Source organism: Gnatocerus cornutus, chromosome 6 (genome assembly GCF_029298725.1).
Source record: "Gnatocerus cornutus isolate USDA-ARS CGAHR chromosome 6, icGnaCorn1.1, whole genome shotgun sequence".
Classification (NCBI taxonomy): Eukaryota; Metazoa; Arthropoda; class Insecta; order Coleoptera; family Tenebrionidae; genus Gnatocerus; species Gnatocerus cornutus.
The window spans coordinates 2966430-2983269 of NC_142238.1; positions in this window are offsets into that span (position 1 = coordinate 2966430).

Genomic DNA, 16840 nt, shown 5'->3' on the forward strand with positions numbered 1-16840 from the left:
ATTTTGATGATTTCGTGCAGAATTCTGCTGTTTTCTTGCAATTCAGCCGTTGAATCTTGGTAAAAAGTCATGATTTTGTAGATTTCGTGCTGTTCTTTGCGAATTCAAGCCAGAAAACAACGAAAATCGGGGAGAAATAATCGTTTTGCATCGAAATATGCGGTTTTCTGTAAGAATTTTGATGATTTCGTGCAGAATTCTGCTGTTTTCTTGCAATTCAGCCGTTGAATCTTGGTAAAAAGTCATGATTTTGTAGATTTCGTGCTCTTCTTTGCGAATTCAAGCCAGAAAACAACGAAAATCGGCGAGAAATAATCGTTTTGCATCGAAATATGCGGTTTTCTGTGAGAATTTTGATGATTTCGTGCAGAATTCTGCTGTTTTCTTGCAATTCAGCCGTTGAATCTTGGTAAAAAGTCATGATTTTGTAGATTTCGTGCTCCTCTTTGCGAATTCAAGCCAGAAAACCACGAAAATCGGCGAGAAATCGTCGTTTTGCTTCGAAATATGCGGTCTTTTCTAAGAATTTTGATGATTTCGTGCAGAAATCTGCTGTTTTCTTGCAATTCAGCCGTTGAATCTTGGTAAAAAGTGATAATTTTGTAGATTTAGTGCTCTTCTTTGCGAATTCAAGCCAGAAAACAACGAAAATCGGCGAGAAATCGTCGTTTTGCATCGAAATATGCGGTTTTCTCTAAGAATTTTGACGATTTCGTGCAGAATTCTGCTGTTTTCTTGCAATTCAGCTGTTGAATCTAGGTAAAAAGTCATGATTTTGTAGATTTCGTGCTCTTCTTGGCGAATTCAAGATAGAAAACAACGAAAATCGGCGAGAAATCGTTGTTTTGCATCGAAATATGCAGTTTTCTCTAAGAATTTTGATGATTTCGTGCAGAGTTCTGCTGTTTTCTTGCAATTCAGCCGTTGAATCTTGGTAAAAAGTCATGATTTTGTAGATTTCGTGCTCTTCTTTGCGAATTCAAGCTAGAAAACAACGAAAATCGGCGAGAAATCGTCGTTTTGCATCGAAATATGCGGTTTTCTCTAAGAATTTTGATGATTTCGTGCAGAATTCTGCTGTTTTCTTGCAATTCAGCCGTTGAATCTAGGTAAAAAGTCATGATTTTGTAGATTTCGTGCTCTCCTTTGCGAATTCAAGATAGAAAACAACGAAAATCAGCGAGAAATCGTCGTTTTGCATCGAAATATGCGGTTTTCTGTAAGAATTTTGATGATTTCGTGTAGAATTCTGCTGTTTCCTTGCAATTCAGCCGTTGAATCTTGGTAAAAAGTCATGATTTTGTAGATTTCGTGCTCTTCTTTGCGAATTCAAGCCAGAAAACAACGAAAATCGGCGAGAAATCGTCGTTTTGCATCGAAATATGCGGTTTTCTGTAAGAATTTTGATGATTTCGTGCAGAATTCTGCTGTTTTCTTGCAATTCAGCCGTTGAATCTTGGTAAAAAGTCATGATTTTGTAGATTTCGTGCTGTTCTTTGCGAATTCAAGCCAGAAAACAACGAAAATCGGAGAGAAATCGTCGTTTTGCATCGAAATATGCGGTTTTCTGTAAGAATTTTGATGATTTCGTGCAGAATTCTGCTGTTTTCTTGCAATTCAGCCGTTGAATCTTGGTAAAAAGTCATGATTTTGTAGATTTCGTGCTGTTCTTTGCGAATTCAAGCCAGAAAACCACGAAAATCGGCGAGAAATTGTCGTTTTGCATCGAAATATGCGGTCTTTTCTAAGAATTTTGATGATTTCGTGCAGAAATCTGCTGTTTTCTTGCAATTCAGCCGTTGAATCTTGGTAAAAGTGATAATTTTGTAGATTTAGTGCTCTTCTTTGCGAATTCAAGCCAGAAAACAACGAAAATCGGCGAGAAATCGTCGTTTTGCATCGAAATATGCGGTTTTCTCTAAGAATTTTGACGATTTCGTGCAGAATTCTGCTGTTTTCTTGCAATTCAGCTGTTGAATCTAGGTAAAAAGTCATGATTTTGTAGATTTCGTGCTCTTCTTGGCGAATTCAAGATAGAAAACAACGAAAATCGGCGAGAAATCGTTGTTTTGCATCGAAATATGCAGTTTTCTCTAAGAATTTTGATGATTTCGTGCAGAGTTCTGCTGTTTTCTTGCAATTCAGCCGTTGAATCTTGGTAAAAAGTCATGATTTTGTAGATTTCGTGCTCTTCTTTGCGAATTCAAGCTAGAAAACAACGCAAATCGGCGAGAAATCGTCGTTTTGCATCGAAATATGCGGTTTTCTGTAAGAATTTTGATGATTTCGTGCAGAATTCTGCTGTTTTCTTGCAATTCAGCCGTTGAATCTTGGTAAAAAGTCATGATTTTGTAGATTCCGTGCTGTTCTTTGCGAATTCAAGATAGAAAACAACGAAAATCAGCGAGAAATCGTCGTTTTGCATCGAAATATGCGGTTTTCTCTAAGAATTTTGATGATTTCGTGCAGAATTCTGCTGTTTTCTTGCAATTCAGCCGTTGAATCTTGGTAAAAAGTGATGATTTTGTAGATTTCGTGCTCTTCTTTGCGAATTCAAACCAGAAAACAACGAAAATCAGCGAGAAATCGTCGTTTTGCATCGAAATATGCGGTTTTCTCTAAGAATTTTGATGATTTCGTGCAGAATTCTGCTGTTTTCTTGCAATTCAGCCGTTGAATCTTGGTAAAAAGTGATGATTTTGTAGATTTCGTGCTCTTCTTTGCGAATTCAAGCCAGAAAACAACGAAAATCGGCAAGAAATCGTCGTTTTGCATCGAAATATGCGGTTTTCTCTAAGAATTTTGACGATTTCGTGCAGAATTCTGCTGTTTTCTTGCAATTCAGCCGTTGAGTCGTGGTAAAAAGTCATGATTTTGTAGATTTCGTGCTCTTCTTTGCGAATTCAAGCCAGAAAACAACGAAAATCGGCGAGAAATCGTCGTTTTGCAACGAAATATGCGGTTTTCTGTAAGAATTTTGCTGATTTCGTGCAGAATTCTGCTGTTTTCTTGCAATTCAGCCGTTGAATCTTGGTAAAAAGTCATGATTTTGTAGATTTCGTGCTCTTCTTTGCGAATTCAAGCCAGAAAACAACGAAAATCGGCGAGAAATAATCGTTTTGCATCGAAATATGCGGTTTTCTGTAAGAATTTTGATGATTTTGTGCAGAATTCTGCTGTTTTCTTGCAATTCAGCCGTTGAATCTTGGTAAAAAGTCATGATTTTGTAGATTTCGTGCTCTTCTTTGCGAATTCAAGCCAGAAAACAACGAAAATCGGCGAGAAATAATCGTTTTGCATCGAAATATGCGGTTTTCTGTAAGAATTTTGATGATTTCGTGCAGAATTCTGCTGTTTTCTTGCAATTCAGCCGTTGAATCTTGGTAAAAAGTCATGATTTTGTAGATTTCGTGCTCCTCTTTGCGAATTCAAGCCAGAAAACCACGAAAATCGGCGAGAAATCGTCGTTTTGCATCGAAATATGCGGTTTTCTCTAAGAATTTTGATGATTTCGTGCAGAATTCTGCTGTTTTCTTGCAATTCAGCCGTTGAATCTTGGTAAAAAGTGATAATTTTGTAGATTTCGTGCTCTTCTTTGCGAATTCTAGCCAGAAAACAACGAAAATCGGCGGGAAATCGTCGTTTTGCATCGAAATATGCGGTTTTCTCTAAGAATTTTGACGATTTCGTGCAGAATTCTGCTGTTTTCTTGCAATTCAGCTGTTGAATCTAGGTAAAAAGTCATGATTTTGTAGATTTCGTGCTCTTCTTGGCAAATTCAAGATAGAAAACAACGAAAATCGGTGAGAAATCGTTGTTTTGCATCGAAATATGCAGTTTTCTCTAAGAATTTTGATGATTTCGTGCAGAGTTCTGCTGTTTTCTTGCAATTCAGCCGTTGAATCTTAATAAAAAGTCATGATTTTGTAGATTTCGTGCTCTTTTTTGCGAATTCAAGCCAGAAAACAACGAAAATCGGCGAGAAATCGTCGTTTTGCATCGAAATATGCGGTTTTCTCTAAGAATTTTGATGATTTCGTGCAGAAATCTGCTGTTTTCTTGCAATTCAGCCGTTGAATCTTGGTAAAAAGTGATAATTTTGTAGATTTAGTGCTCTTCTTTGCGAATTCAAGCCAGAAAACAACGAAAATCGGCGAGAAATCGTCGTTTTGCATCGAAATATGCGGTTTTCTCTAAGAATTTTGACGATTTCGTGCAGAATTCTGCTGTTTTCTTGCAATTCAGCTGTTGAATCTAGGTAAAAAGTCATGATTTTGTAGATTTCGTGCTCTTCTTGGCGAATTCAAGATAGAAAACAACGAAAATCGGCGAGAAATCGTTGTTTTGCATCGAAATATGCAGTTTTCTCTAAGAATTTTGATGATTTCGTGCAGAGTTCTGCTGTTTCCTTGCAATTCAGCCGTTGAATCTTGGTAAAAAGTCATGATTTTGTAGATTTCGTGCTCTTCTTTGCGAATTCAAGCTAGAAAACAACGAAAATCGGCGAGAAATCGTCGTTTTGCATCGAAATATGCGGTTTTCTGTAAGAATTTTGATGATTTCGTGCAGAATTCTGCTGTTTTCTTGCAATTCAGCCGTTGAATCTTGGTAAAAAGTCATGATTTTGTAGATTCCGTGCTCTTCTTTGCGAATTCAAGATAGAAAACAACGAAAATCAGCGAGAAATCGTCGTTTTGCATCGAAATATGCGGTTTTCTCTAAGAATTTTGATGATTTCGTGCAGAATTCTGCTGTTTTCTTGCAATTCAGCCGTTGAATCTTGGTAAAAAGTGATGATTTTGTAGATTTCGTGCTCTTCTTTGCGAATTCAAACCAGAAAACAACGAAAATCGGCGAGAAATCGTCGTTTTGCATCGAAATATGCGGTTTTCTCTAAGAATTTTGATGATTTCGTGCAGAATTCTGCTGTTTTCTTGCAATTCAGCCGTTGAATCTTGGTAAAAAGTGATGATTTTGTAGATTTCGTGCTCTTCTTTGCGAATTCAAGCCAGAAAACAACGAAAATCGGCAAGAAATCGTCGTTTTGCATCGAAATATGCGGTTTTCTCTAAGAATTTTGACGATTTCGTGCAGAATTCTGCTGTTTTCTTGCAATTCAGCCGTTGAGTCTTGGTAAAAAGTCATGATTTTGTAGATTTCGTGCTCTTCTTTGCGAATTCAAGCCAGAAAACAACGAAAATCGGCGAGAAATCGTCGTTTTGCATCGAAATATGCGGTTTTCTGTAAGAATTTTGATGATTTCGTGCAGAATTCTGCTGTTTTCTTGCAATTCAGCCGTTGAATCTAGGTAAAAAGTCATGATTTTGTAGATTTCGTGCTCTTCATGGCGAATTCAAGATAGAAAACAACGAAAATCGGCGAGAAATCGTTGTTTTGCATCGAAATATGCGGTTTTCTGTAAGAATTTTGATGATTTCGTGCAGAATTCTGCTGTTTTCTTGCAATTCAGCCGTTGAATCTTGGTAAAAAGTCATGATTTTGTAGATTTCGTGCTCTTCTTTGCGAATTCAAGCCAGAAAACAACGAAAATCGGCGAGAAATCGTCGTTTTGCATCGAAATATGCGGTTTTCTGTAAGAATTTTGCTGATTTCGTGCAGAATTCTTCTGTTTTCTTGCAATTCAGCCGTTGAATCTTGGTAAAAAGTCATGATTTTGTAGATTTCGTGCTCTTCTTTGCGAATTCAAGCCAGAAAACAACGAAAATCGGCGAGAAATAATCGTTTTGCATCGAAATATGCGGTTTTCTGTAAGAATTTTGATGATTTTGTGCAGAATTCTGCTGTTTTCTTGCAATTCAGCCGTTGAATCTTGGTAAAAAGTCATGATTTTGTAGATTTCGTGCTCTTCTTTGCGAATTCAAGCCAGAAAACAACGAAAATCGGCGAGAAATAATCGTTTTGCATCGAAATATGCGGTTTTCTGTAAGAATTTTGATGATTTCGTGCAGAATTCTGCTGTTTTCTTGCAATTCAGCCGTTGAATCTTGGTAAAAAGTCATGATTTTGTAGATTTCGTGCTCCTCTTTGCGAATTCAAGCCAGAAAACCACGAAAATCGGCGAGAAATCGTCGTTTTGCATCGAAATATGCGGTTTTCTCTAAGAATTTTGATGATTTCGTGCAGAATTCTGCTGTTTTCTTGCAATTCAGCCGTTGAATCTTAGTAAAAAGTGATAATTTTGTAGATTTCGTGCTCTTCTTTGCGAATTCAAGCCAGAAAACAACGAAAATCGGCGAGAAATCGTCGTTTTGCATCGAAATATGCGGTTTTCTCTAAGAATTTTGACGATTTCGTGCAGAATTCTGCTGTTTTCTTGCAATTCAGCTGTTGAATCTAGGTAAAAAGTCATGATTTTGTAGATTTCGTGCTCTTCTTGGCGAATTCAAGATAGAAAACAACGAAAATCGGCGAGAAATCGTTGTTTTGCATCGAAATATGCAGTTTTCTCTAAGAATTTTGATGATTTCGTGCAGAGTTCTGCTGTTTTCTTGCAATTCAGCCGTTGCATCTTGGTAAAAAGTCATGATTTTGTAGATTTAGTGCTCTTTTTTGCGAATTCAAGCCAGAAAACAACGAAAATCGGCGAGAAATCGTGGTTTTGCATCGAAATATGCGGTTTTCTGTAAGAATTTTGATGATTTCGTGCAGAATTCTGCTGTTTTCTTGCAATTCAGCCGTTGAATCTTGGTAAAAAGTCATGATTTTGTAGATTCCGTGCTCTTCTTTGCGAATTCAAGATAGAAAACAACGAAAATCAGTTAGAAATCGTCGTTTTGCATCGAAAAATGCGGTTTTCTCTAAGAATTTTGATGATTTCGTGCAGAATTCTGCTGTTTTCTTGCAATTCAGCCGTTGAATCTTGGTAAAAAGTGATGATTTTGTAGATTTCGTGCTCTTCTTTGCGAATTCAAGCCAGAAAACAACCAAAATCGGCGAGAAATTGTCGTTTTGCATCGAAATATGCGGATTTCTCTAAGAATTTTGATGATTTCGTGCAGAATTCTGCTGTTTTCTTGCAATTCAGCCGTTGAATCTTGGTAAAAAGTGATGATTTTGTAGATTTCGTGCTCTTCTTTGCGAATTCAAGCCAGAAAACAACAAAAATCGGCAAGAAATCGTCGTTTGGCATCGAAATATGCGGTTTTCTCTAAGAATTTTGACGATTTCGTGCAGAATTCTGCTGTTTTCTTGCAATTCAGCCGTTGACTCTTGGTAAAAAGTCATGATTGTGTAGATTTCGTGCTCTCCTTTGGGAATTCAAGATAGAAAACAACGAAAATCAGCGAGAAATCGTCGTTTTGCATCGAAATATGCGGTTTTCTCTAAGAATTTTGATGATTTCGTGCAGAATTCTGCTGTTTTCTTGCAATTCAGCCGTTGAATCTTGGTAAAAAGTCATGATTTTGTAGATTTCGTGCTCTTCTTTGCGAATTCAAGCCAGAAAACAACGAAAATCGGCGAGAAATCGTCGTTTTGCATCGAAATATGCGGTTTTCTGTAAGAATTTTGATGATTTCGTGCAGAATTCTGCTGTTTTCTTGCAATTCAGCCGTTGAATCTTGGTAAAAAGTCATGATTTTGTAGATTTCGTGCTCTTCTTTGCGAATTCAAGCCAGAAAACAACGAAAATCGGCGAGAAATCGTCGTTTTGCATCGAAATATGCGGTTTTCTCTAAGAATTTTGATGATTTCGTGCAGAATTCTGCTGTTTTCTTGCAATTCAGCCGTTGAATCTTGCTAAAAAGTGATAATTTTGTAGATTTCGTGCTCTTCTTTGCGAATTCAAGCCAGAAAACAACGAAAATCGGTGAGAAATCGTCGTTTTGCATCGAAATATGCGGTTTTCTCTAAGAATTTTGACGATTTCGTGCAGAATTCTGCTGTTTTCTTGCAATTCAGCTGTTGAATCTAGGTAAAAAGTCATGATTTTGTAGATTTCGTGCTCTTCTTGGCGAATTCAAGATAGAAAACAACGAAAATCGGCGAGAAATCGTTGTTTTGCATCGAAATATGCAGTTTTCTCTAAGAATTTTGATGATTTCGTGCAGATTTCTGCTGTTTTCTTGCAATTCAGCCGTTGAATCTTGGTAAAAAGTCATGATTTTGTAGATTTCGTGCTCTTCTTTGCGAATTCAAGCCAGAAAACAACGAAAATCGGCGAAAAATCGTCGTTTTGCATCGAAATATGCGGTTTTCTCTTAGAATTTTGATGATTTCGTGCAGAATTCTGCTGTTTTCTTGCAATTCAGCCGTTGAATCTAGGTAAAAAGTCATGATTTTGTAGATTTCGTGCTCTTCTTGGCGAATTCAAGATAGAAAACAACGAAAATCGTCGAGAAATCGTTGTTTTGCATCGAAATATGCGGTTTTCTCTAAGAATTTTGACGATTTCGTGCAGAATTCTGCTGTTTTCTTGCAATTCAGCCGTTGAATCTTGGTAAAAAGTCATGATTTTGTAGATTTCGTGCTCTCCTTTGCGAATTCAAGATAGAAAACAACGAAAATCAGCGAGAAATCGTCGTTTTGCATCGAAATATGCGGTTTTCTGTAAGAATTTTGATGATTTCGTGCAGAATTCTGCTGTTTCCTTGCAATTCAGCCGTTGAATCTTGGTAAAAAGTCATGATTTTGTAGATTTCGTGCTCTTCTTTGCGAATTCAAGCCAGAAAACAACGAAAATCGGCGAGAAATCGTCGTTTTGCATCGAAATATGCGGTTTTCTGTAAGAATTTTGATGATTTCGTGCAGAATTCTGCTGTTTTCTTGCAATTCAGCCGTTGAATCTTGGTAAAAAGTCATGATTTTGTAGATTTCGTGCTGTTCTTTGCGAATTCAAGCCAGAAAACAACGAAAATCGGGGAGAAATAATCGTTTTGCATCGAAATATGCGGTTTTCTGTAAGAATTTTGATGATTTCGTGCAGAATTCTGCTGTTTTCTTGCAATTCAGCCGTTGAATCTTGGTAAAAAGTCATGATTTTGTAGATTTCGTGCTCTTCTTTGCGAATTCAAGCCAGAAAACAACGAAAATCGGCGAGAAATAATCGTTTTGCATCGAAATATGCGGTTTTCTGTGAGAATTTTGATGATTTCGTGCAGAATTCTGCTGTTTTCTTGCAATTCAGCCGTTGAATCTTGGTAAAAAGTCATGATTTTGTAGATTTCGTGCTCCTCTTTGCGAATTCAAGCCAGAAAACCACGAAAATCGGCGAGAAATCGTCGTTTTGCATCGAAATATGCGGTCTTTTCTAAGAATTTTGATGATTTCGTGCAGAAATCTGCTGTTTTCTTGCAATTCAGATGTTGAATCTTGGTAAAAAGTGATAATTTTGTAGATTTAGTGCTCTTCTTTGCGAATTCAAGCCAGAAAACAACGAAAATCGGCGAGAAATCGTCGTTTTGCATCGAAATATGCGGTTTTCTCTAAGAATTTTGACGATTTCGTGCAGAATTCTGCTGTTTTCTTGCAACTCAGCTGTTGAATCTAGGTAAAAAGTCATGATTTTGTAGATTTCGTGCTCTTCTTGGCGAATTCAAGATAGAAAACAACGAAAATCGGCGAGAAATCGTTGTTTTGCATCGAAATATGCAGTTTTCTCTAAGAATTTTGATGATTTCGTGCAGAGTTCTGCTGTTTTCTTGCAATTCAGCCGTTGAATCTTGGTAAAAAGTCATGATTTTGTAGATTTCGTGCTCTTCTTTGCGAATTCAAGCTAGAAAACAACGCAAATCGGCGAGAAATCGTCGTTTTGCATCGAAATATGCGGTTTTCTGTAAGAATTTTGATGATTTCGTGCAGAATTCTGCTGTTTTCTTGCAATTCAGCCGTTGAATCTTGGTAAAAAGTCATGATTTTGTAGATTCCGTGCTCTTCTTTGCGAATTCAAGATAGAAAACAACGAAAATCAGCGAGAAATCGTCGTTTTGCATCGAAATATGCGGTTTTCTCTAAGAATTTTGATGATTTCGTGCAGAATTCTGCTGTTTTCTTGCAATTCAGCCGTTGAATCTTGGTAAAAAGTGATGATTTTGTAGATTTCGTGCTCTTCTTTGCGAATTCAAACCAGAAAACAACGAAAATCGGCGAGAAATCGTCGTTTTGCATCGAAATATGCGGTTTTCTCTAAGAATTTTGATGATTTCGTGCAGAATTCTGCTGTTTTCTTGCAATTCAGCCGTTGAATCTTGGTAAAAAGTGATGATTTTGTAGATTTCGTGCTCTTCTTTGCGAATTCAAGCCAGAAATCAACGAAAATCGGCAAGAAATCGTCGTTTTGCATCGAAATATGCGGATTTCTCTAAGAATTTTGACGATTTCGTGCAGAATTCTGCTGTTTTCTTGCAATTCAGCCGTTGAGTCTTGGTAAAAAGTCATGATTTTGTAGATTTCGTGCTCTTCTTTGCGAATTCAAGCCAGAAAACAACGAAAATCGGCGAGAAATCGTCGTTTTGCATCGAAATATGCGGTTTTCTGTAAGAATATTGATGATTTCGTGCAGAATTCTGCTGTTTTCTAGCAATTCAGCCGTTGAATCTAGGTAAAAAGTCATGATTTTGTAGATTTCGTGCTCTTCTTGGCGAATTCAAGATAGAAAACAACGAAAATCGGCGAGAAATCGTTGTTTTGCATCGAAATATGCGGTTTTCTGTAAGAATTTTGATGATTTCGTGCAGAATTCTGCTGTTTTCTTGCAATTCAGCCGTTGAATCTTGGTAAAAAGTCATGATTTTGTAGATTTCGTGCTCTTCTTTGCGAATTCAAGCCAGAAAACAACGAAAATCGGCGAGAAATCGTCGTTTTGCAACGAAATATGCGGTTTTCTGTAAGAATTTTGCTGATTTCGTGCAGAATTCTGCTGTTTTCTTGCAATTCAGCCGTTGAATCTTGGTAAAAAGTCATGATTTTGTAGATTTCGTGCTCTTCTTTGCGAATTCAAGCCAGAAAACAACGAAAATCGGCGAGAAATAATCGTTTTGCATCGAAATATGCGGTTTTCTGTAAGAATTTTGATGATTTTGTGCAGAATTCTGCTGTTTTCTTGCAATTCAGCCGTTGAATCTTGGTAAAAAGTCATGATTTTGTAGATTTCGTGCTCTTCTTTGCGAATTCAAGCCAGAAAACAACGAAAATCGGCGAGAAATAGTCGTTTTGCATCGAAATATGCGGTTTTCTGTAAGAATTTTGATGATTTCGTGCAGAATTCTGCTGTTTTCTTGCAATTCAGCCGTTGAATCTTGGTAAAAAGTCATGATTTTGTAGATTTCGTGCTCCTCTTTGCGAATTCAAGCCAGAAAACCACGAAAATCGGCGAGAAATCGTCGTTTTGCATCGAAATATGCGGTTTTCTCTAAGAATTTTGATGATTTCGTGCAGAATTCTGCTGTTTTCTTGCAATTCAGCCGTTGAATCTTGGTAAAAAGTGATAATTTTGTAGATTTCGTGCTCTTCTTTGCGAATTCAAGCCAGAAAACAACGAAAATCGGCGAGAAATCGTCGTTTTGCATCGAAATATGCGGTTTTCTCTAAGAATTTTGACGATTTCGTGCAGAATTCTGCTGTTTTCTTGCAATTCAGCTGTTGAATCTAGGTAAAAAGTCATGATTTTGTAGATTTCGTGCTCTTCTTGGCGAATTCAAGATAGAAAACAACGAAAATCGGCGAGAAATCGTTGTTTTGCATCGAAATATGCAGTTTTCTCTAAGAATTTTGATGATTTCGTGCAGAGTTCTGCTGTTTTCTTGCAATTCAGCCGTTGAATCTTAATAAAAAGTCATGATTTTGTAGATTTCGTGCTCTTTTTTGCGAATTCAAGCCAGAAAACAACGAAAATCGGCGAGAAATCGTCGTTTTGCATCGAAATATGCGGTTTTCTCTAAGAATTTTGATGATTTCGTGCAGAAATCTGCTGTTTTCTTGCAATTCAGCCGTTGAATCTTGGTAAAAAGTGATAATTTTGTAGATTTAGTGCTCTTCTTTGCGAATTCAAGCCAGAAAACAACGAAAATCGGCGAGACATCGTCGTTTTGCATCGAAATATGCGGTTTTCTCTAAGAATTTTGACGATTTCGTGCAGAATTCTGCTGTTTTCTTGCAATTCAGCTGTTGAATCTAGGTAAAAAGTCATGATTTTGTAGATTTCGTGCTCTTCTTGGCGAATTCAAGATAGAAAACAACGAAAATCGGCGAGAAATCGTTGTTTTGCATCGAAATATGCAGTTTTCTCTAAGAATTTTGATGATTTCGTGCAGAGTTCTGCTGTTTTCTTGCAATTCAGCCGTTGAATCTTGGTAAAAAGTCATGATTTTGTAGATTTCGTGCTCTTCTTTGCGAATTCAAGCTAGAAAACAACGAAAATCGGCGAGAAATCGTCGTTTTGCATCGAAATATGCGGTTTTCTGTAAGAATTTTGATGATTTCGTGCAGAATTCTGCTGTTTTCTTGCAATTCAGCCGTTGAATCTTGGTAAAAAGTCATGATTTTGTAGATTCCGTGCTCTTCTTTGCGAATTCAAGATAGAAAACAACGAAAATCAGCGAGAAATCGTCGTTTTGCATCGAAATATGCGGTTTTCTCTAAGAATTTTGATGATTTCGTGCAGAATTCTGCTGTTTTCTTGCAATTCAGCCGTTGAATCTTTGTAAAGAGTGATGATTTTGTAGATTTCGTGCTCTTCTTTGCGAATTCAAACCAGAAAACAACGAAAATCGGCGAGAAATCGTCGTTTTGCATCGAAATATGCGGTTTTCTCTAAGAATTTTGATGATTTCGTGCAGAATTCTGCTGTTTTCTTGCAATTCAGCCGTTGAATCTTGGTAAAAAGTGATGATTTTGTAGATTTCGTGCTCTTCTTTGCGAATTCAAGCCAGAAAACAACGAAAATCGGCAAGAAATCGTCGTTTTGCATCGAAATATGCGGTTTTCTCTAAGAATTTTGACGATTTCGTGCAGAATTCTGCTGTTTTCTTGCAATTCAGCCGTTGAGTCTTGGTAAAAAGTCATGATTTTGTAGATTTCGTGCTCTTCTTTGCGAATTCAAGCCAGAAAACAACGAAAATCGGCGAGAAATCGTCGTTTTGCATCGAAATATGCGGTTTTCTGTAAGAATTTTGATGATTTCGTGCAGAATTCTGCTGTTTTCTTGCAATTCAGCCGTTGAATCTAGGTAAAAAGTCATGATTTTGTAGATTTCGTGCTCTTCATGGCGAATTCAAGATAGAAAACAACGAAAATCGGCGAGAAATCGTTGTTTTGCATCGAAATATGCGGTTTTCTGTAAGAATTTTGATGATTTCGTGCAGAATTCTGCTGTTTTCTTGCAATTCAGCCGTTGAATCTTGGTAAAAAGTCATGATTTTGTAGATTTCGTGCTCTTCTTTGCGAATTCAAGCCAGAAAACAACGAAAATCGGCGAGAAATCGTCGTTTTGCATCGAAATATGCGGTTTTCTGTAAGAATTTTGCTGATTTCGTGCAGAATTCTTCTGTTTTCTTGCAATTCAGCCGTTGAATCTTGGTAAAAAGTCATGATTTTGTAGATTTCGTGCTCTTCTTTGCGAATTCAAGCCAGAAAACAACACAAATCGGCGAGAAATAATCGTTTTGCATCGAAATATGCGGTTTTCTGTAAGAATTTTGATGATTTTGTGCAGAATTCTGCTGTTTTCTTGCAATTCAGCCGTTGAATCTTGGTAAAAAGTCATGATTTTGTAGATTTCGTGCTCTTCTTTGCGAATTCAAGCCAGAAAACAACGAAAATCGGCGAGAAATAATCGTTTTGCATCGAAATATGCGGTTTTCTGTAAGAATTTTGATGATTTCGTGCTGAATTCTGCTGTTTTCTTGCAATTCAGCCGTTGAATCTGGGTAAAAAGTCATGATTTTGTAGATTTCGTGCTCCTCTTTGCGAATTCAAGCCAGAAAACCACGAAAATCGGCGAGAAATCGTCGTTTTGCATCGAAATATGCGGTTTTCTCTAAGAATTTTGATGATTTCGTGCAGAATTCTGCTGTTTTCTTGCAATTCAGCCGTTGAATCTTGGTAAAAAGTGATAATTTTGTAGATTTCGTGCTCTTCTTTGCGAATTCAAGCCAGAAAACAACGAAAATCGGCGAGAAATCGTCGTTTTGCATCGAAATATGCGGTTTTCTCTAAGAATTTTGACGATTTCGTGCAGAATTCTGCTGTTTTCTTGCAATTCAGCTGTTGAATCTAGGTAAAAAGTCATGATTTTGTAGATTTCGTGCTCTTCTTGGCGAATTCAAGATAGAAAACAACGAAAATCGGCGAGAAATCGTTGTTTTGCATCGAAATATGCAGTTTTCTCTAAGAATTTTGATGATTTCGTGCAGAGTTCTGCTGTTTTCTTGCAATTCAGCCGTTGAATCTTGGTAAAAAGTCATGATTTTGTAGATTTCGTGCTCTTTTTTGCGAATTCAAGCCAGAAAACAACGAAAATCGGCGAGAAATCGTCGTTTTGCATCGAAATATGCGGTTTTCTGTAAGAATTTTGATGATTTCGTGCAGAATTCTGCTGTTTTCTTGCAATTCAGCCGTTGAATCTTGGTAAAAAGTCATGATTTTGTAGATTCCGTGCTCTTCTTTGCGAATTCAAGATAGAAAACAACGAAAATCAGTTAGAAATCGTCGTTTTGCATCGAAATATGCGGTTTTCTCTAAGAATTTTGATGATTTCGTGCAGAATTCTGCTGTTTTCTTGCAATTCAGCCGTTGAATCTTGGTAAAAAGTCATGATTTTGTAGATTTCGTGCTCTTCTTTGCGAATTCAAGCCAGAAAACAACGAAAATCGGCGAGAAATCGTCGTTTTGCATCGAAATATGCGGTTTTCTGTAAGAATTTTGATGATTTCGTGCAGAATTCTGTTGTTTTCTTGCAATTCAGCCGTTGAATCTTGGTAAAAAGTCATGATTTTGTAGATTTCGTGCTCTTCTTTGCGAATTCAAGCCAGAAAACAACGAAAATCGGCGAGAAATCGTCGTTTTGCATCGAAATATGCGGTTTTCTCTAAGAATTCTGATGATTTCGTGCAGAATTCTGCTGTTTTCTTGCAATTCAGCCGTTGAATCTTGCTAAAAAGTGATAATTTTGTAGATTTCGTGCTCTTCTTTGCGAATTCAAGCCAGAAAACAACGAAAATCGGCGAGAAATCGTCGTTTTGCATCGAAATATGCGGTTTTCTCTAAGAATTTTGACGATTTCGTGCAGAATTCTGCTGTTTTCTTGCAATTCAGCTGTTGAATCTAGGTAAAAAGTCATGATTTTGTAGATTTCGTGCTCTTCTTGGCGAATTCAAGATAGAAAACAACGAAAATCGGCGAGAAATCGTTGTTTTGCATCGAAATATGCAGTTTTCTCTAAGAATTTTGATGATTTCGTGCAGATTTCTGCTGTTTTCTTGCAATTCAGCCGTTGAATCTTGGTAAAAAGTCATGATTTTGTAGATTTCGTGCTCTTCTTTGCGAATTCAAGCCAGAAAACAACGAAAATCGGCGAAAAATCGTCGTTTTGCATCGAAATATGCGGTTTTCTCTTAGAATTTTGATGATTTCGTGCAGAATTCTGCTGTTTTCTTGCAATTCAGCCGTTGAATCTTGGTAAAAAGTGATGATTTTGTAGATTTCGTGCTCTTCTTTGCGAATTCAAGCCAGAAAACAACGAAAATCGGCAAGAAATCGTCATTTTGCATCGAAATATGCGGTTTTCTCTTAGAATTTTGACGATTTCGTGCAGAATTCTGCTGTTTTTTTGCAATTCAGCCGTTGAATCTTGGTAAAAAGTCATGATTTTGTAGATTTCGTGCTCTTCTTTGCGAATTCAAGCCAGAAAACAACGAAAATCGGCGAGAAATCGTCGTTTTGCATCGAAATATTCGGTTTTCTGTAAGAATTTTGATGATTTCGTGCAGAATTCTGCTGTTTTCTTGCAATTCAGCAGTTGAATCTTGGTAAAAAGTCATGATTTTGTAGATTTCGTGCTCTTCTTTGCGAATTCAAGCCAGAAAACAACGAAAATCGGCGAGAAATAATCGTTTTGCATCGAAATATGCGGTTTTCTGTAAGAATTTTGAGGATTTCGTGCAGAATTCTGCTGTTTTCTTGCAATTCAGCCGTTGAATCTTGGTAAAAAGTCATGATTTTGTAGATTTCGTGCTCCTCTTTGCGAATTCAAGCCAGAAAACCACGAAAATCGGCGAGAAATCGTCGTTTTGCATCGAAATATCCGGTTTTCTCTAAGAATTTTGATGATTTCGTGCAGAATTCTGCTGTTTTCTTGCAATTCAGCCGTTGAATCTTGGTAAAAAGTGATAATTTTGTAGATTTCGTGCTCTTCTTTGCGAATTCAAGCCAGAAAACAACGAAAATCAGCGAGAAATCGTCGTTTTGCATCGAAATATCCGGTTTTCTCTAAGAATTTTGATGATTTCGTGCAGAATTCTGCTGTTTTCTTGCAATTCAGCCGTTGAATCTTGGTAAAAAGTGATAATTTTGTAGGTTTCGTGCTCTTCTTTGCGAATTCAAGCCAGAAAACAACGAAAATCAGCGAGAAATCGTCGTTTTGCATCGAAATATCCGGTTTTCTCTAAGAATTTTGATGATTTCGTGCAGAATTCTGCTGTTTTCTTGCAATTCAGCCGTTGAATCTTGGTAAAAAGTGATAATTTTGTAGATTTCGTGCTCTTCTTTGCGAATTCAAGCCAGAAAACAACGAAAATCAGCGAGAAATCGTCGTTTTGCATCGAAATATCCGGTTTTCTCTAAGAATTTTGATGATTTCGTGCAGAATTCTGCTGTTTTCTTGCAA